At 46.1% G+C, this 21,781-nt stretch overlaps 1 non-coding gene across 1 annotated transcript; it reads right to left on the bottom strand.

Moving 5' to 3' along the window:
* Positions 1–7,169: 7,169 nt before the first annotated feature.
* On the bottom strand, positions 7,170–7,243 carry TRNAM-CAU (transfer RNA methionine (anticodon CAU)). Its single transcript has one exon. It is a non-coding gene; the product is annotated as a tRNA-Met (tRNA).
* Positions 7,244–21,781: the final 14,538 nt, after the last annotated feature.

Below are 21,781 nucleotides of genomic sequence, written 5' to 3'. Positions count from 1 at the left end.
CATTAGACTAAGCAATGTCTCCACTCCTTGCATAGGGCTATGCACTGCCCTCACCTTGCATTAGGCTACGCACTACCTTCTTTGCCATAGGCTAAGCGCGGTCTCCTTTCCCCGCATGAGACTAAGCATTGTCTCCACTCCTTGCATATGGGCTAGGCACCGCCCTCACCTTGTATAAGGCTAAGCATTGCCTTTCCTTGCCAGATACTAAGCATTGTCTCCTTTCCATGCATTAGACTAGATATTGTCTCCTTTCCTTGCATGAGACTAAGCATTGTCTACACTCTTTAAATAGGGCTAAACACTTCCCTCACCATTGAATAAGGCTAAACGTTGCCTTTCATTGCATGAGACTAAGCATTGTCTCCACTTCTTGCATAGGGCTAGGCACTGCCCTCACCTTCCATAAGGCTAAGCACTGCCTTCTTTTCCAGAGGCTAAGCGCGGTCTCCTTTCCCTGCATGAGACTAAGCATTGTAACCACTCCTTGCATAGGACTGGGCACCCCCCTCACCTTACATAAGGCTAAGCATTGCCTTTCCTTGCCAGAGACTAAACATTATCTCCTTTCCTTGCATGAGATTAGGCATTGTCTCCTTTCCTTGCATGAGCCTAAGCATTGTTTCCACTCTTTGCATAGGGCTAAACCTTTCCCTCACCATTGCATAAGGCTAAACGTTGCCTTACTTCGCATAAAACTAAGCATTGTCTCCACTCCTTTCATAGGGCTATGCACTTCCTTCTTTGCTAGAGGCTAAGCACGGTCTCCTTTCCCTGCATGAGACAAAGCATTGTCTCCACTCCTTGCATAGGGCTAGGCTCCACCCTCACCTTGTATAAGGCTAAGCATTGCCTTTCCTTGCGAGAGGCTAAGCATTGTCTCCTTTCTTTGCATGAGACTAGATATTGTCTCCTTTCCTTGCATAAGAATAAGCATTGTCTCCACTCTTTGCATAGGGTAAAACACTGCCCTCACCATTGAATAAAGCTAAACGTTGCCTTTCTTTGCATGAGACTAAGCATTGTCTCCACTCCTTGCATAGGGCTATGCACTGCCCTCACCTTGCATAAGGCTACGCACTACCTTCTTTGCCATAGGCTAAGCGCTGTCTCCGTTCCCTGCATGAGACTAAGCATTGTCTCCACTCCTTACATAGGACTAGGCACCGCCCTCACCTTGCGTAAGGCTAAGCATTGCCTTTCCTTGCTAGAGACTAAACATTATCTCCTTTCCTTGCATGAGACTAGGCATTTTCTCCTTTCCTTACAATAGACTAATCTTTGTTTCCACTCTTTGCATAGGGCTAAACACTGTCTTTACCATTACATAAGGCTAAACATTGCCTTTCTTTGCATGAGACTAAGAAATGTCTCCACTCCTTGCTTAGGGCTATGCACTGCCCTCACCTTGCATAAGGCTACGCACTACCTTCTTTTCCATAGGCTAAGCGCGGTCTCCTTTCCCTGCATGAGACTAAGCATTGTCTCCACTCCTTGCTTATGGGCTAGGCACCGCCCTCACCTTGTATAAGGCTAAGCATTGCCTTTCCTTGCCAGAGACTAAGCATTGTCTCCTTTCCTTGCATGAGACTAGATATTGTCTCCTTTCCATGCATGAGACTAAGCATTGTCTACACTCTTTAAATAGGGCTAAACACTTCCCTCACCATTGAATAAGGCTAAATGTTGCCTTTCTTTGCATGAGACTAAGCATTGTCTCCACTCCTTGCATAGGGCTAGGCACTGCCCTCAACTTCCATAAGGCTAAGCACTGCCTTCTTTGCCAGAGGCTAAGCGCGGGCTCCGTTCGCTGCATTAGACTAAGCATTGTATCCACTCCTTGCATAGGACTAGGCACCGCCCTCACCTTGCATAAGGCTAAGCATTGCCTTTCCTTGCCAGACTCTAAACATTATCTCCTTTCCTTGCATGAGACTAGGCATTGTCTCCTTTCCTTGCATGAGACTAAGCATTGTTTCCACTCTTTGAATAGGGCTAAACCTTTCCCTCACCATTGCATAAGGCTAAACGTTGCCTTTCTTTGCATGAAACTAAGCATTGTCTCCACTCCTTGCATAGGGCTATGCACTTCCTTCTTTGCCAGAGGCTAAGCATTGTCTCCTTTCCTTGCATGAGACTAGATATTGTCTCCTTTCCTTGTATGAGACTAAGCATTGTCTACACTCTTTAAATTGGGCTAAACACTTCCCTCACCATTGAATAAGGCTAAACGTTGCCTTTCTTTGCATGAGACTAAGCATTGTCTCCACTCCTTGCATAGGGCTAGGCACTGCCCTCACCTTCCATAAGGCTAAGCAATGCCTTCTTTGCCAGAGGCTAAGTGCGGTCTCTTTTCCCTGCATTGAGACTAAGCATTGTCTCCACTCTTTGCATAGGGTTAAACACTGCCCTCACCATTGAATAAAGCTAAACGTTTCCTTTCTTTGCATGAGACTAAGCATTGTCTCCACTCCTTGCATAGGGCTATGCACTGCCCTCACCTTGCATAAGGCTACGCACTACCTTCTTTGCCATAGGCTAAGCGCTGTCTCCTTTCCCTGCATGAGACTAAGCATTGTCTCCACTCCTTACATAGGACTAGGCACCGCCCTCACCTTGCATAAGGCTAAGCATTGCCTTACCTTGCTAGAGACTCAACATTATCTCCTTTCCTTGCATGAGACTAGATATTGTCTCCTTTCCTTGCATAAGAATAAGCAGTGTCTCCACTCTTTGCATAGGGTTAAACACTGCCCTCACCATTGAATAAAGCTAAACGTTGCCTTTCTTTGCATGAGACTAAGCAATGTCTCCACTCCTTGCATAGGGCTATGCACTGCCCTAACCTTGCATAAGGCTACGCACTACCTTCTTTGCCATAGGCTAAGCGCGGTCTCCTTTCCCTGCATGAGACTAAGCATTGTCTCCACTCCTTGCTTATGGGCTAGGCACCGCCCTCACCTTGTATAAGGCTAAGCATTGCCTTTCCTTGCCAGAGACTAAGCATTGTCTCCTTTCCTTGCATGAGACTAGATATTGTCTCCTTTCCATGCATGAGACTAAGCATTGTCTACACTCTTTAAATAGGGCTAAACACTTCCCTCACCATTGAATAAGGCTAAACGTTGCCTTTCTTTGCATGAGACTAAGCATTGTCTCCACTCCTTGCATAGGGCTAGGCACTGCCCTCAACTTTCATAAGGCTAAGCACTGCCTTCTTTGCCAGAGGCTAAGCGCGGGCTCCTTTCGCTGCATTAGACTAAGCATTGTATCCACTCCTTGCATAGGACTAGGCACCGCCCTCACCTTGCATAAGGCTAAGCATTGCCTTTCCTTGCCAGACTCTAAACATTATCTCCTTTCCTTGCATGAGACTAGGCATTGTCTCCTTTCCTTGCATGAGACTAAGCATTGTTTCCACTCTTTGCATAGGGCTAAACCTTTCCCTCACCATTGCATAAGGCTAAACGTTGCCTTTCTTTACATGAAACTAAGCATTGTCTCCACTCCTTGCATAGGGCTATGCACTTCCTTCTTTGCCAGAGGCTAAGCATTGTCTCCTTTCCTTGCATGAGACTAGATATTGTCTCCTTTCCTTGCATGAGACTAAGCATTGTCTACACCCTTTAAATAGGGCTAAACACTTCCCTCACCATTGAATAAGGCTAAACGTTGCCTTTCTTTGCATGAGACTAAGCATTGTCTCCACTCCTTGCATAGGGCTAGGCACTGCCCTCACCTTCCATAAGGCTAAGCAATGCCTTCTTTGCCAGAGGCTAAGTGCGGTCTCCTTTCCCTGCATTGAGACTAAGCATTGTCTCCACTCTTTGCATAGGGTTAAACACTGCCCTCACCATTGAATAAAGCTAAACGTTGCCTTTCTTTGCATGAGACTAAGCATTGTCTCCACTCCTTGCATAGGGCTATGCACTGCCCTCACCTTGCATAAGGCTACGCACTACCTTCTTTGCCATAGGCTAAGCGCTGTCTCCTTTCCCTGCATGAGACTAAGCATTGTCTCCACTCCTTACATAGGACTAGGCACCGCCCTCACCTTGCATAAGGCTAAGCATTGCCTTTCCTTGCTAGAGACTAAACATTATCTCCTTTCCTTGCATGAGACTAGGCATTTTCTCCTTTCCTTACAATAGACTAATCTTTGTTTCCACTCTTTGCATAGGGCTAAACACTGTCTTTACCATTGCATAAGGCTAAACATTGCCTTTCTTTGCATGAGACTAAGCAATGTCTCCACTCCTTGCATAGGGCTACGCACTGCCCTTACCTTGCATAAGGCTACGCACTACCTTCTTTGCCATAGGCTAAGCGCGGTCTCCTTTCCCTGCATGAGACTAAGCATTGTCTCCACTCCTTGCTTATGGGCTAGGCACCGCCCTCACCTTGTATAAGGCTAAGCATTGCCTTTCCTTGCCAGAGACTAAGCATTGTCTCCTTTCCTTGCATGAGACTAGATATTTTCTCCTTTCCATGCATGAGACTAAGCATTGTCTACACTCTTTAAATAGGGCTAAACACTTCCCTCACCATTGAATAAGGCTAAACGTTGCCTTTCTTTGCATGAGACTAAGCATTGTCTCCACTCCTTGCATAGGGCTAGGCACTGCCCTCAACTTCCATAAGGCTAAGCACTGCCTTCTTTGCCAGAGGCTAAGCGCGGGCTCCTTTCGCTGCATTAGACTAAGCATTGTATCCACTCCTTGCATAGGACTAGGCACCGCCCTCACCTTGCATAAGGCTAAGCATTGCCTTTCCTTGCCAGACTCTAAACATTATCTCCTTTCCTTGCATGAGACTAGGCATTGTCTCCTTTCCTTGCATGAGACTAAGCATTGTTTCCACTCTTTGCATAGGGCTAAACCTTTCCCTCACCATTGCATAAGGCTAAACGTTGCCTTTCTTTGCATGAAACTAAGCTTTGTCTCCAATCCTTGCATAGGGCTATGCACTTCCTTCTTTGCCAGAGGCTAAGCATTGTCTCCTTTCCTTGCATGAGACTAGATATTGTCTCCTTTCTTTGCATGAGACTAAGCATTGTCTCCACTCCTTGCATAGGGCTAGGCACTGCCCTCACCTTCCATAAGGCTAAGCAATGCCTTCTTTGCCAGAGGCTAAGTGCGGTCTCCTTTCCCTGCATTGAGACTAAGCATTGTCTCCACTCTTTGCATAGGGTTAAACACTGCCCTCACCATTGAATAAAGCTAAACGTTTCCTTTCTTTGCATGAGACTAAGCATTGTCTCTACTCCTTGCATAGGGCTATGCACTGCCCTCACCTTGCATAAGGCTACGCACTACCTTCTTTGCCATAGGCTAAGCGCTGTCTCCTTTCCCTGCATGAGACTAAGCATTGTATCCACTCCTTACATAGGACTAGGCACCGCCCTCACCTTGCATAAGGCTAAGCATTGCCTTTCCTTGCTAGAGACTAAACATTATCTCCTTTCCTTGCATGAGACTAGGCATTTTCTCCTTTCCTTGCATAAGAATAAGCAGTGTATCCACTCTTTGCATAGGGTTAAACACTGCCCTCACCATTGAATAAAGCTAAACGTTGCCTTTCTTTGCATGAGACTAAGCAATGTCTCCACTCCTTGCATAGGGCTATGCACTGCCCTAACCTTGCATAAGGCTACGCACTACCTTCTTTGCCATAGGCTAAGCGCGGTCTCCTTTCCCTGCATGAGACTAAGCATTGTCTCCACTCCTTGCTTATGGGCTAGGAACCGCCCTCACCTTGTATAAGGCTAAGCATTGCCTTTCCTTGCCAGAGACTAAGCATTGTCTCCTTTCCTTGCATGAGACTAGATATTGTCTCCTTTCCATGCATGAGACTAAGCATTGTCTACACTCTTTAAATAGGGCTAAATACTTCCCTCACCATTGAATAAGGCTAAACGTTGCCTTTCTTTGCATGAGACTAAGCATTGTCTCCACTCCTTGCATAGGGCTAGGCGCTGCCCTCAACTTCCATAAGGCTAAGCACTGCCTTCTTTGCCAGAGGCTAAGTGCGGGCTCCTTTCGCTGCATTAGACTAAGCATTGTATCCACTCCTTGCATAGGACTAGGCACCGCCCTCACCTTGCATAAGGCTAAGCATTGCCTTTCCTTGCCAGATTCTAAACATTATCTCCTTTCCTTGCATGAGACTAGGCATTTTCTCCTTTCCTTGCATGAGACTAAGCATTGTTTCCACTCTTTGCATAGGGCTAAACCTTTCCCTCACCATTGCATAAGGCTAAACGTTGCCTTTCTTTGCATGAAACTAAGCATTGTCTCCACTCCTTGCATAGGGCTATAGACTTCCTTCTTTGCCAGAGGCTAAGCATTGTCTCCTTTCCTTGCATGAGACTAGATATTGTCTCCTTTCCTTGCATGAGACTAAGCATTGTCTACACTCTTTAAATAGGGCTAAACACTTCCCTCACTATTGAATAAGGCTAAACGTTGCCTTTCTTTGCATGAGACTAAGCATTGTCTCCACTCCTTGCATAGGGCTAGGCACTGCCCTCACCTTCTATAAGGCTAAGCAATGCCTTCTTTGCCAGAGGCTAAGTGCGGTCTCCTTTCCCTGCATTGAAACTAAGCATTGTCTCCACTCCTTGCATAGGGCTAGGCACCGCCCTCACCTTGTGTAAGGCTAAGCATTGCCTTTCCTTGCGAGAGGCTAAGCATTGTCTCCTTTCTTTGCATGAGACTAGATATAGTCTCCTTTCCTTGCATAAGAATAAGCAGTGTCTCCACTCTTTGCATAGGGTTAGACACTGCCCTCACCATTGAATAAAGCTAAACGTTGCCTTTCTTTGCATGAGACTAAGCATTGTCTCCACTCCTTGCATAGGGCTATGCACTACCCTCACCTTGCATAAGGCTACGCACTACCTTCTTTGCCATAGGCTAAGCGCGGTCTCCTTTCCCTGCATGAGACTAAGCATTGTCTCCACTCCTTGCATAGGATTATTTATTATTTAATTTCATAAATAGCATTAAATATATCCTTAAATTAAGGATTTGGTATAGTTGGCCGTGATAGTGTAGTGATTCTATCCCTCCCCTACGTTTTCCTTTTCCTTCCACCCCCAAAAAGCGAAAGGCGGGAATTAATTACTAGTTAACAGAGTCAACCCTAAAATAGTTTGGCAAAACAAGATGTTGCGGAGACAGGATTTGAACCCGTGACCTCAAGGTTATGAGCCTTGCGAGCTACCAAACTGCTCTACCCCGCGCCGAAGATAAGAACTGAAAACTAATAGATAAACAAGGATTAAATGCGCCCCTCCACCCTATCTGTACAAATAGAATAGCCCATTTATACAGAATGGTAAAGGGGCTTCTATGATCATCGACCATAGAAATAGAAATGAAGCGTTAATCCTTACCAACTTGATCTTGTTGCTCCTGGCAACAAACATGCATGAACCATTTCACGAAGTATGTGTCCGGATAGTCCAAAGTCCCGATAGTTAGCTCTCGGCCTTCCGGTCAAAAAACAACGTCGATGAAGGCGTGTAGGTGCACTATTCCGTGGTGGGGATTGTAACTTTCCATAAATTTCCCATTTGTCACTCAACGACGGAACCTTGCTTATTTCTTTTTTTGAGGATCGACGAATCGAATGATATTTCTGTTCCAATTTTTGCCTCTTCTTCTCCCTCTGAATCAAACTTTTCCTTGCCATAATGGTTGAATTCCTATTAGTATCCATGATACAAGTCGAATCCTAGATGTAGAAATAGAAGAAGGTGGACCCCCTCTCCGTCGAAAGAAATGAGATTATCGCGGATACACACATTAAAAATATTAACCAAATTTGCCCGACGTAGAGGCAATCAAGAAAGCCGCATAAAGCATTGCCTTTCCTTGCGAGAGGCTAAGCATTGTCTCCTTTCTTTGCATGAGACTAGATATTGTCTCCTTTCCTTGCATAAGAATAAGCAATGTCTCCACTCTTTGCATAGGGTTAAACACTGCCCTCACCATTGAATAAAGCTAAACGTTTCCTTTCTTTGCATGAGACTAAGCATTGTCTCCACTCCTTGCATAGGGCTATGCACTGCCCTCACCTTGCATAAGGCTACGCACTACCTTCTTTGCCATAATCTAAGCGCGGTCTCCTTTCCCTGCATGAGACTAAGCAATGTCTCCACTCCTTGCATAGGGCTATGCACTGCCCTCACCTTGTATAAGGCTAAGCATTGCTTTTCCTTGCCAGAGACTAAGCATTGTCTCCTTTCCTTGCATGAGACTAGGCATTGTCTTCTTTCCTTACATTAGAGCATTGTCTCCACTCTTTTCATAGGGCTAAACACTTCCCTCACCATTGCATAAGGCTAAACGTTGCCTTTCTTTGCATGAGACTAAGCATTGTCTCCACTCCTTGCATAGGACTAGGCACTGCCCTCACCTTCCATAAGGCTAAGCACTGCCTTCTTTGCCAGAGGCTAAGCGCGATCTCCTTTCCCTGCATGAGACTAAGCATTGTATCCACTCTTTGCATAGGACTAGGCACCGCCCTCACCTTGCTTAAGGCTAAGCATTGCCTTTCCTTGTCAGACTCTAAACATTATCTCCTTTCCTTGCATGAGACTAGGCATTGTCTTCTTTCCTTACATTAGACCAAGCATTGTCTCCACTCTTTGCATAGGGCTAAACACTGCCCTCACCATTGCATAAGGCTAAACGTTGCCTTTCTTTGCATGAGACTAAGCATTGTCTCCACTCCTTGCATAGGACTAGGCACTGCCCTCACCTTCCATAAGGCTAAGCACTGCCTTCTTTGCCAGAGGCTAGGCGCGATCTCCTTTCCATGCATGAGACTAAGCATTGTATCCACTCTTTGCATAGGACTAGGCACCGCCCTCACCTTGCTTAAGGCTAAGCATTGCCTTTCCTTGCCAGACTCTAAACATTATCACCTTTCCTTGCATGAGACTAGGCATTGTCTTCTTTCCTTACATTAGACCAAGCATTGTCTCCACTCTTTGCATAGGGCTAAACACTGCCCTCACCATTGCATAAGGCTAAACGTTGCCTTTCTTTGCATGAGACTAAGCATTGTCTCCACTCCTTGCATAGGGCTAGGCACTGCCCTCACCTTCCATAAGGCTAAGCACTGCCTTCTTTGCCAGAGGCTAAGCGCAATCTCCTTTCCCTGCATGAGACTAAGCATTGTATCCACTCCTTGCATAAGACTAGGCACCGCCCTCACCTTGCTTAAGGCTAAGCATTGCCTTTCCTTGCCAGACTCTAAACATTATCTCCTTTCCTTGCATGAGACTAGGCATTGTCTCCTTTTCTTGCATGAGACTAAGCATTGTTTCCACTCTTTGCATAGCGCTAAACCTTTCCCTCACCATTGCATAAGGCTAAACATTGCCTTTCTTTGCATGAAACTAAGCATTGTCTCCACTCCTTGCATAGGGCTATGCACTTCCTTCTTTGCCAGAGGCTAAGCATTGTCTCCTTTCCTTGCATGAGACTAGATATTGTCTCATTTCCTTGCATGAGACTAAGCATTGTCTACACTCTTTAAATAGGGCTAAACACTTCCCGCACCATTGAATAAGGCTAAACGTTGCCTTTCTTTGCATGAGACTAAGTATTGTCTCCACTGTTTGCATAGGGCTAGGCACTGCCCTCACCTTCCTTAAGGCTAAGCACTGCCTTCTTTGCCAGAGGCTAAGCGCGGTCTCCTTTCCCTGCATGAGACTAAGCATTGTCTCCACTCCTTGCATAGGGCTAGGCACCGCCCTCACCTTGTATAAGGCAAAGCATTCCTTTCCTTGCCAGAGGCTAAGCATTGTCTCTTTTTCTTGCATGAGAGTAGGCATTGTCTCCTTTCCTTGCATGAGACTAAGCATTGTCTACACTCTTTGCATAGGGCTAAACACTTCCCTCACCATTGAATAAAGCTAAACATTGCCTTTCTTTGCATGAGACTAAGCATTGTCTCCACTCCTTGCATAGGGCTATGCACTGCCCTCACCTTGCATAAGGCTACGCACTACCTTCTTTGCCATAGTCTAAGCGCGGTCTCCTTTCCCTGCATGAGACTAAGCATAGTCTCCACTCCTTGCATAGGACTAGGCACCGCCCTCACCTTGCATAAGGCTAAGCATTGCCTTTCCTTGCTAGAGACTAAACATTATCTCCTTTCCTTGCATGAGACTAGGCATTGTCTCCTTTCCTTACATTAGACTAATCTTTGTTTCTACTCTTTGCATAGGGCTAAAAACTGTCTTCACCATTGCATAAGGCTAAACATTGCCTTTCTTTGCATGAGACAAAGCAATGTCTCCACTCCTTGCATAGGGCTATGCACTGCCCTCACCTTGTATAAGACTAGGCATTGCTTTTCCTTGCCAGAGACTAAGCGCGGTCTCCTTTCCCTGCATGAGACTAAGCATTGTCTCCACTCCTTGCATAGGGCTAGGCACCGCCCTCACCTTGTATAAGGCAAAGCATTCCTTTCCTTGCCAGAGGCTAAGCATTGTCTCTTTTTCTTGCATGAGAGTAGGCATTGTCTCCTTTCCTTGCATGAGACTAAGCATTGTCTACACTCTTTGCATAGGGCTAAACACTTCCCTCACCATTGAATAAAGCTAAACATTGCCTTTCTTTGCATGAGACTAAGCATTGTCTCCACTCCTTGCATAGGGCTATGCACTGCCCTCACCTTGCATAAGGCTACGCACTACCTTCTTTGCCATAGTCTAAGCGCGGTCTCCTTTCCCTGCATGAGACTAAGCATAGTCTCCACTCCTTGCATAGGACTAGGCACCGCCCTCACCTTGCATAAGGCTAAGCATTGCCTTTCCTTGCTAGAGACTAAACATTATCTCCTTTCCTTGCATGAGACTAGGCATTGTCTCCTTTCCTTACATTAGACTAATCTTTGTTTCTACTCTTTGCATAGGGCTAAACACTGTCTTCACCATTGCATAAGGCTAAACATTGCCTTTCTTTGCATGAGACAAAGCAATGTCTCCACTCCTTGCATAGGGCTATGCACTGCCCTCACCTTGTATAAGACTAGGCATTGCTTTTCCTTGCCAGAGACTAAGCATTGTCGCCTTTCCTTGCATGAGACTCGGCATTGTCTCCTTTCCTTACATTAGACCAAGCATTGTCTCCACTCTTTGCATAGGGCTAAACACTGCCCTCACCATTGCATAAGGCTAAATGTTTCCTTTCTCTCCATGAAACTAAGCATTGTCTCCACTCCTTGCATAGGGCTATGCACTTCCTTCTTTGCCAGAGGCTAAGCGCGGTCTCCTTTCCCTGCATGAGACTAAGCATTGTCTCTACTCCTTGCATAGGGCTAGGCACCGCCCTCACCTTGTATAAGGCTAAGCATTGCCTTTCCTTGCAAGAGGCTAAGCATTGTGTCCTTTCTTTGCATGAGACTAGATATTGTCTCCTTTCCTTGCATAAGAATAAGCATTGTCTCCACTCTTTGCATAGGGTTAAACACTGCCCTCGCCATTGAATGAAGCTAAACGTTGCCTTTCTTTGCATGAGACTAAGCATTGTCTCCACTCCTTGCATAGGGCTATGCACTGCCCTCACCTTGTATAAGGCTACGCACTACCTTCTTTGCTATAGGCTAAGCGCGGTCTCCTTTCCCTGCATGAGACTAAGCATTGTCTCCACTCCTTGCATAGGACAAGGCACCGCCCTCACTTTGCATAAGGCTAAGCATTGCCTTTCCTTGCTAGAGACTAAACATTATCTCCTTTCCTTGCATGAGACTAGGCATTGTCTCCCTTCCTTACATTAGACTAATCTTTGTTTCTACTCTTTGCATAGGGCTAAACACTGTCTTCACCATTGCATAAGGCTAAACATTGCCTTTCTTTGCATGAGACAAAGCAATGTCTCCACTCCTTGCATAGGGCTAGGCACCGCCCTCACCTTGTATAAGGCTAAGCATTGCCTTTCCTTGCGAGAGGCTAAGCATTGTCTCCTTTCTTTGCATGAGACTAGATATTGTCTCCTTTCCTTGCATAAGAATAAGCATTGTTTCCACTCTTTGCATAGGGCTAAACCTTTCCCTCACCATTTCATAAGGCTAAACGTTGCCATTCTTTGCATGAAACTAAGCATTGTCTCCACTCCTTGCATAGGGCTATGCACTTCCTTCTTTGCCAGAGGCTAAGCGCGGTCTCCTTTCCCTGCATGAGACTAAGCATTGTCTCCACTTCTTGCATAGGGCTAGGCACCGCCCTCACCTTGTATAAGGCTAAGCATTGCCTTTCCTTACGAGAGGCTAAGCATTGTGTCCTTTCTTTGCATGAGACTAGATATTGTCTCCTTTCCTTGCATAAGAATAAGCATTGTCTCCACTCTTTGCATAGGGTTAAACACTGCCCTCACCATTGAATAAAGCTAAACGTTGCCTTTCTTTGCATGAGACTAAGCATTGTCTCCACTCCTTGCATAGGGCTATGCACTGCCCTCACCTTGCATAACGCTACGCACTACCTTCTTTGCCTTAGGCTAAGCGCAGTGTCCTTTCCTTGCATGAGACTAAGCATTGTCTCCACTCCTTGCATAGGACTAGGCACCGCCCTCACCTTGCATAAGGCTAAGCATTGCCTTTCCTTGCTAGAGACTAAACATTATCTCCTTTCCTTGCATGAGACTAGGCATTGTCTCCTTTCCTTACATTAGACTAATCTTTGTTTCCACTCTTTGCATAGGGCTAAACACTATCTTCACCATTGCATAAGGCTAAACATTGCCTTTCTTTGCATGAGACAAAGCAATGTCTCCACTCCTTGCATAGGGCTATGCACTGCTCTCACCTTGTATAAGGCTAAGCATTGCTTTTCCTTGCCAGAGACTAAGCATTGTCTCCTTTCCTTGCATGAGACTAGGCATTGTCTCCTTTCCTTACATTAGACCAAGCATTGTCTCCACTCTTTGCATTGGGCTAAACACTGCCCTCACCATTGCATAAGGCTAAACGTTGCCTTTCTTTGCATAAGACTAAGCATTGTCTCCACTCCTTGCATAGGGCTAAGCACTGCCCTCACCTTCCATAAGGCTAAGCACTGCCTTCTTTGCCAGAGGCTAAGCGCGGTCTCCTTTCCCTGCATGAGACTAAGCATTGTATCCACTCCTTGCATAGGACTAGGCACCGCCCTCACCTTGCATAAGGCTAAGCATTGCCTTTCCTTGCTAGAGACTAAACATTATCTCCTTTCCTTGCATGAGACTAGGCATTGTCTCCTTTCCTTGCATGAGACTAAGCATTGTCTCCACTCCTAGCATAGGTCTAGGCACCGCCCTCACCTTGTATAAGGCTAAGCATTGCCTTTCCTTGCGAGAGGCTAAGCATTGTCTCCTTTCTTTGCATGAGACTAGATATTGTCTCCTTTCCTTGCATAAGAATAAGCATTGTCTCCACTCTTTGCATAGGGTTAAACACTGCCCTCACCATTGAATAAAGCTAAACGTTGCCTTTCTTTGCATGAGACTATGCATTGTCTCCACTCCTTGCATAGGGCTATGCACTGCCCTCACCTTGCATAAGGCTACGCCCTACCTTCTTTGCCATAGGCTAAGCGCGGTCTCCTTTCCCCGCATGAGACTAAGCATTGTCTCCACTCCTTGCATAGGACTAGGCACCGCCCTCACCTTGCATAAGGCTAAGCATTGCCTTTTCTTGCTAGAGACTAAACATTATCTCATTTCCTTGCATGAGACTATGCATTGTCTCCTTTCCTTACATTAGACTAATCTTTGCTTCCACTCTTTGCATAGGGCTAAACACTGTCTTCACCATTGCATAAGGCTAAACATTGCCTTTCTTTGCATGAGACTAAGCAATCTCTCCACTCCTTGCATAGGGCTATGCACTGCCCTCACCTTGCATAAGGCTACGCACTACCTTCTTTGCCATAGGCTAAGCGCGGTCTCCTTTCCCTGCATAAGACTAAGCATTGTCTCTACTCCTTGTATATGGGCTAGGCACCGCCCTCACCTTGTATAAGGCTAAGCATTCCCTTTCCTTGCCAGAGACTAAGCATTGTCTCCTTTCCTTGCATGAGACTAGATATTGTCTCCTTTCCTTGCATGAGACTAAGCATTGTCTACACTATTTAAATAGGGCTAAACACTTCCCTCACCATTGAATAAGGCTAAACGTTGCCTTTCTTTGCATGAGACTAAGCATTGTCTCCATTAGTTGCATAGGGCTAGGCACTGCCCTCACTATCCATAAGGCTAAGCACTGCCTTCTTTGCCAGCGGCTAGGCGCGGTCTAGTTTCCCTGCATGAGACTACGCATTGTATTTATTCCTTGCATATGGGCTAGGCACCGCCCTCACCTTGTATAAGGCTAAGCATTGCCTTACCTTGCCATAGAGTAAGCATTGTCTCCTTTCCTTGCATGAGACAAGATATTGACTCCTTTCCTTGCACGAGACTAAGCTTTATCTACACTCTTTGCATAGGGCTAAACACTTCCCTCACCATTGAATAAGGCTAAACGTTGCCTTTCTTTGCATGAGACTAAGCGTTGTCTCCATTCCTTGCATAGGGCTCGGCACTGCCCTCACCTGGCATAAGGCTAAGCACTGCCTTCTTTGCCAGAGGATAAGCGCTGCCTTCTTTTCCTGCATGAGACTAAGCATTGTCTCCACTCCTTGCATAGGGCTAGGCACCGCCCTAACCTAGTATACGGCTAAGCACTGCTATTCCTTGCCAGAGACTAAGCATTGTCTCCTTTCCTTGCATGAGACTAGGCATTGTCTCATTTCCTTACATTAGACCAAGCATTGTCTCCACTCTTTGCATAGGGCTAAACACTGCACTAACCATTGCATAAGGCTAAACGTTGCCTTTCTTTGCATGAGACTAAGCATTGTCTCCACCCCTTGCATAGGGCTATGCACTGCCCTCACCTTGCATAAGGCTAAGCACTACCTTATTTGCCAGAGGCTAAGCGTGGTCTCCTTCTCCTGCATGAGACTAAGCATTGTCTCCACTCCTGGAATTGGGCTAGGCACCGCCCTCAGCTTGTATAAGGTTAAGCATTGCCTTTCCTTGCCAGACTCTAAGCATTGTCTTCTTTCCTTGCATGAGACTAGGCATTGTCTCCTTTCCTTACATTAGACTAATCATTGTTTCCACTCTCTGCATAGGGCTAAACATTGCCTTTCTTTGCATTAGCCTAATCATTGTCTCCACTCCTTGCATAGGGCTATGCACTGCCCTCACCTTGCATAAGGATACGCAGTACATTCTTTGCCAGAAGCTAAGCACGGTCTCCTTTCCCTGCATGAGACAAAGCATTGTCTCCACTCCTTGCATAGGACTAGGCACCACACTCACCTTGTATAAGGCTACGCATTGCCTTTCCTTGCATGAGACTAGACATTGTCTCCTTTCCTTGCATGAGACTATGCATTGTCTCCACTCTTTGCATAGGGCTCAACACTGCCCTCACCATTGCATAAGGCTAAACGTTGCCTTTCTTTGCATGAGACTAAGCATTGTCTCCATTCCTTGTATAGGGCTACGCACTCCCCTAACCTTTCATAAGGCTAAGCACTGCCTTCTTTGCGAGAGGATAAGCGCCGTCTCCTTTTCCTGCATGAGACTAAGCATTGTCTCCACTCCTTGCATAGGGCTAGGCACCGCCCTCACCTTGTATAAGGCTAAGAATTGCTTTTCCTTGCCAGAGACTAAGCATTGTCTCCTTTCATTGCATGAGACTAGGCATTGTCTCCTTTCCTTACATTAGACCAAGCATTGTCTCCACTCTTTGCATAGGGCTAAACACTGCCCTCACCATTGCATAAGGCTAAACGTTTCCTTTCTTTGCATGAGACTAAGCATTGTCTCCACTCCTTGCATAGGGCTATGCACTGCCCTCACCTTGCATAAGTCTAAGCACTACCTTCTTTGCCAGAGGATAAGCGTTGTCTTCTTTTCCTGCATGAGACTAAGCATTGTCTCCACTCCTTGCATAGGGCTAGGCACCGCCCTCACCTTGTATATGGTTACGCGCTGCTTTTCTTTGCCAGAGACTAAGCATTGTCTCCTTTCCTTGCATGAGACTAGGCATTGTCTCATTTCCTTACATTAGACCAAGCATTGTCTCCACTCTCTGCATAGGGCTAAACACTGCCCTCACCATTGCATAAGGCTAAACGTTGCCTTTCTTTGCATGAGACTAAGCATTTTCTCCACTCCTTGCATAGGGCTATGCACTGCCCTCACCATGCATCAGGCTAAGAACTACCTTATTTTCCAGAGTCTAAGCGCGGTCTCCTTCTCCTGCATGAGACTAAGCGTTGTCTCCACTCCTTGAATTGGCCTAGGCACCACCCCCACCTTGTATAAGGATAAGCATTGCCTTTCCTTGCCAGACTCTAAGCATTGTCTCCTTTCCTTGCATGAGACTAGGCATTGTCTCCTTTCCTTACATTAGACTAATCATTGTTTCCACTCTTTGCATAGGGCTAAACACTGCCTTCACCATTGCATAAGGCTAAACATTTCCTTTCTTTGCATGAGACTAAGCATTGTCTCCACTCCTTGCATAGGGCTATGCACTGCCCTCACCTTGCATAAGGCTACGCACTACCTTCTTTGCCAGAGACTAAGCGCGGTCACCTTTCCCTGCATGAGACTAAGCATTGTCTCCACTCCTTACATAGGACTAGGCACCGCCCTAACCTTGTATAAGGCTAAGCATTGCCTTTCCTTGACAGAGACTAAGCATTGTCTCCTTTCCTTGCATGAAACTAGACATTGTCTCCTTTCCTTGCATGAGACTAACCATTGTCTTCACTCTTTGCATAGGGCTCAACACTGCCCTCACCATTGCATAAGGCTAAACGTTGCCTTTCTTTGCATGAGACTAAGCATTGTCTCCATTCCTTGCATAGGGTTAGGCACTACCCACCCCTTGCATAAGGCTAAGCACTGCCTTCTTTGCCAGAGGTTAAGCCCGGTCTCCTTTTCCTACATGAGACTAAGCATTGTCTCCACTCCTTGCATAGGGCTAGGCACCGCCCTCACCTTGTATAAGGCTAAGCATTGCTTTTCCTTGCCAGAGACTAAGCATTGTCTCCTTTCATTGCATGAGACTAGGCATTGTCTCCTTTCCTTACATTAGACCAAGCATTGTCTCCACTCTTTGCATAGGGCTAAACACTGCCCTCACCATTGCATAAGGCTAAACGTTGCCTTTCTTTGCATGAGACTAAGCATTGTCTCCACTCCTTACATAGGGCTATGCACTGCCCTCACCTTGCATAAGGCTAATCAGTGCCTTCTTTGCCAGAGGCTAAGCGCAGTCTCCTTTTCCTGCATGAGACTAAGAATTCTCTCCACTCCTTGCATTGGGCTAGGCACCGCGCTCACCTTGTATAACGCAAAGAATTGACTTTCCTTGCCAGGCTCTAAGCATTGTATCCTTTCCTTGCATTAGACTAGGCATTCTCTCCTTTCCTTACATTAGACTAAGCATTGTCTCCACTCCTTGCATAAGGCTATGCACTGCCTTCACCTTGCATAAGGCGAAGCACTGCCTTCTTTGCTAGAGGCTAAGCGCGGTTTCCTTTCCCTGCATGAGAGTAAGCATGGTATCCACTCCTTGCATAGGGATAAGCACCGCCCTCACCTTGTATAAGGCTAAGCATTGCCTTTCCTTGCCAGAGACTAAGCGTTGTCTCATTTCCTTCCATGAGACTAGACATTGTCTCCTTTCCTTGCATGAGACTAAGCATTGTCTCCACTCTTTGCATAGGGCTAAACACTGCCCTCACCATTGCATAAGGCTAAACGTTGCCTTTCTTTGCATGAGACTAAGCATTGTCTCTATTCCTTGCATAGGGCTAGGCACTGCCCTCACCTTGCATAAGGCTAAGCACTGCCTTCTTTGCCAGAGGCTAAGCGCGGTCTCCTTTTCCACCATGAGACTAAGCATTGTCTCTACTCCTTGCATTGGGCTAGGCACCGCCCTCACCTTGTATAAAGCAAAGCATTCCTTTCCTTGCCAGAGACTAAGCATTGTCTCTTTTTCTTCCATTAGACTAGGCACTGTCTCCTTTCCTTGCATGAGACTAAGCATTGTCTACACTCTTTGCATAGGTCTAAACACTTCCCTCACCTTTGCATAAGGCTAAACATTGGCTTTCTTTGCATGAGACTAAGCATTGTCTCCATTCCTTGCATAGGGCTAGGCACCGCCCTCACCTTGTATAAGGCTAAGCATTGCCTTTTCTTGCCAGAGGCTAAGCATTGTCTCCTTTCCTTACATTAGACTAAGCATTGTCTCCACTATTTGCATAGGGCTAAACACTGCCCTTACCATTACATAAGGCTAAATGTTGCCTTAATTTGCATGAGACTAAGCATTTGTCTCCATTCCTTGCATAGAGCTAGGCACTGCCCTCACCTTGCATAAGGCTAAGCACTGCCTTCTTTGCCAGAGGCTAAGCGCGGTCTCCTTTTCCTGCATGAGACTAAGCATTGTCTCCACTCATTGCATTGGGCTAGGCACCGCCCTCACCTTGTATAAAGCAAAGCATTCCTTTCCTTGCCAGAGCCTAAGCATTGTCTCTTTTTCTTGCATGAGAGTAGGAATTGTCTCCTTTCCTTGCATGAGACTAAGCATTGTCCACACTCTTTGCATAGGGCTAAACACTTCCCTTACCATTGCATAAGGCTAAACATTGCCTTTCTTTGCATGAGACTAAGCATTGTCTCCACTCCTTACATAGGGATAAGCACCGCCCTCACCTTGTATAAGGCTAAGCATTGCCTTTCCTTGCCAAAGACTAAGCATTCTCTCCACTCTTTGCATAGGGCTAAACACTTCCCTCACCATTGCATAAGGCTAAATGTTGCCTTTCTTTACATGAGAGTGAGCATTGTCTCCATTCCTTGCATAGGGCTAGGCACTACCCTCCCCTTGCATAACGCTAAGCACTGCCTTCTTTGCCAGAGGTTAAACCCGGTCTCCTTTTCCTGCATGAGACTAAGCATTGTCTCCACTCCTTGCATTGGGCTAGGCACCGCCCTCACCTTATACAAAGAAAAGCATTCCTTTCCTTGCCAGAGCCTAAGCATTGTCACTTTTTCTTGCATGAGAGTAGGCATTGTCTCCCTTCCTTGCATGAGACTAAGAATTGTCTACACTATTTGCATAGGGCTAAACACTTCCCTCACCATTCCATAAGGCTAAATGTTGCCTTTCTTTACATGAGACTAAGCATTGTCTCCATTACTTGCATAGGGCTAGGCACTACCCTCACCTTGCATAAGGCTAAGCACTGCCTTCTTTGCCAGAGGCTAACCGCGGTCTCCTTTCCCTGCATGAGACTAAGTATTGTCTCCACTCCTTGCATAGGGCTCGGCACCGCCCTCACCTTGTATAAGTCTAAGCATTGCCTTTTCTTGCCATAGACTAAGCATTGTGTTCTTTCCTTACATTAGACTAAGCATTGTCTACACTCTATGCATAGGTCTAAACACTTCCCTCACCATTGCATAAGGCTAAACATTGCCTTTCTTTGCATGCGACTAAGCATTGTCTCCATTCCTTGCATAGGGCTAGGCACCGCCCTCACCTTGTATAAGGCTAAGCATTGCCTTTTCTTGCCAGAGACTAAGCATTGTGTTCTTTCCTTACATTAGACTAAGCATTGTCTCCACTATATGCATAGGGCTAAACACTGCCCTTACCATTACATAAGGCTAAACGTTGCCTTACTTTGCATGAGACTAAGCATTGTCTCCATTCCTTGCATAGGGCAAGGCACTGCCCTCACCTTGCATAAGGCTAAGCACTGCCTTCTTTGCCAGAGGCTATGCGCGGTCTCCTTTTCCTGCATGAGACTAAGCATTGTCTCCACTCATTGCATTGGGCTAGGCACCGCCCTCACCTTGTATAAAGCAAAGCATTCCTTTCCTTGCCAGAGCCTAAGCATTGTCTCTTTTTCTTGCATGAGAGTAGGCATTGTCTCCTTTCCTTGCATAAGACTAAGCATTGTCTACACTCTTTGCATAGGGCTAAACACTTCCCTCACCATTGCATAAGGCTAAACATTGCCTTTCTTTGCATGAGACTAAGCATTGTCTCCACTCCTTGCATAGGGATAAGCACCGCCCTCACCTTGTATAAGGCTAAGCATTGCCTTTCCTTGCCAGAGACTAAGCATTGTCTCCACTCTTTGCATAGGGCTAAACACTTCCCTCACCATTGCATAAGGCTAAACGTTGCCTTTCTTTACATGATACTAAGCATTGTCTCCACTCCTTGCGTAGGGCTCGGCACTGCCCTCACCTTGCATAAGGCTAAGCACTGCCTTCTTTGCCAGAGGCTAAGCCTGGTCTCCTTTTCCTACATGAGACTAAGCATTGTCTCCACTCCTTGCATTGGGCTAGGCACCTCCCTCACCTTGTATAAAGCAAAGCATTCCTTTCCTTGCCAGAGCCTAAGCATTGTCTCTTTTTCTTGCATGAGAGTAGGCATTGTCTCCTTTCCTTGCATGAGATTAAGAATTGTCTACACTCTTTGCATAGGGCTAAACACTTCCCTCACCATTGCATAAGGCTAAACGTTGCCTTTCTTTACATCAGACTATGCATTATCTCCATTACTTGCATAGGGCTAGGCACTACCCTCACCTTGCATAAGGCTAAGCACTGTCTTCTTTGCCAGAGGCTAACCGCGGTCTCCTTTCCCTGCATGAGACTAAGCATTGTCTCCACTCCTTGCATAGGGCTCGGCACCGCCCTCACCTTGTATAAGGCTAAGCATTGCCTTTCCTTGCCAGAGACTAAGCATTGTCAACACTCTTTGCATAGGTCTAAACACTTCCCTCACCATTGCATAAGGCTAAACATTGCCTTTATTTGCATGAGACTAAGCATTGTCTCCATTCCTTGCATAGGGCTAGGCACCGCCCTCACCTTGTATAAGGCTAAGCATTGCCTTTTCTTGCCAGAGACTAAGCATTGTGTTCTTTCCTTACATTAGACTAAGCATTGTCTCCACTATTTGCATAAGGCTAAACACTGCCCTTACCATTACATAAGGCTAAACGTTGCCTTACTTTGCATGAGACTATGCATTGTCTCCATTCCTTGCATAGGGCGAGGCACTGCCCTCACCTTGCATAAGGCTAAGCACTGCCTTCTTTGCCAGAGGCTAAGCGCGGTCTCCTTTTCCTGCATGAGACTAAGCATTGTCTCCACTCATTGCATTGGGCTAGGCACTGCCCTCACCTTGTATAAAGCAAAGCATTCCTTTCCTTGCCAGAGCCTAAGCATTGTCTCTTTTTCTTGCATGAGAGTAGGCATTGTCTCCTTTCCTTGCATGAGACTAAGCATTGTCTACACTCTTTGCATAGGGCTAAACACTTCCCTTACCATTGCATAAGGCTAAACATTTCCTTTCTTTGCATGAGACTAAGCATTGTCTCCACTCCTTGCATAGGGATAAGCACCGCCCTCACCTTGTATAAGGCTAAGCATTGCCTTTCCTTGCCAGAGACTAAGCATTGTCTCCACTCTTTGCATAGGGCTAAACACTTCCCTCACCATTGCATAAGGCTAAACGTTGCCTTTCTTTGCATGAAACTAAGCATTGTCTCCACTCCTTGCATAGGGCTATGCACTTCCTTCTTTGCCAGAGGCTAAGCATTGTCTCCTTTCCTTGCATGAGACTAGATATTGTCTCCTTTCCTTGCATGAGACTAAGCATTGTCTACACTCTTTAAATAGGGCTAAACACTACCCTC

This window comes from Nicotiana tomentosiformis, chromosome 3 (genome assembly GCF_000390325.3).
Source record: "Nicotiana tomentosiformis chromosome 3, ASM39032v3, whole genome shotgun sequence".
NCBI classification, from domain to species: domain Eukaryota; kingdom Viridiplantae; phylum Streptophyta; class Magnoliopsida; order Solanales; family Solanaceae; genus Nicotiana; species Nicotiana tomentosiformis.
Note: the sequence above shows the minus strand (reverse complement) of the source record. Positions and strands in the feature narration are given on the sequence as shown.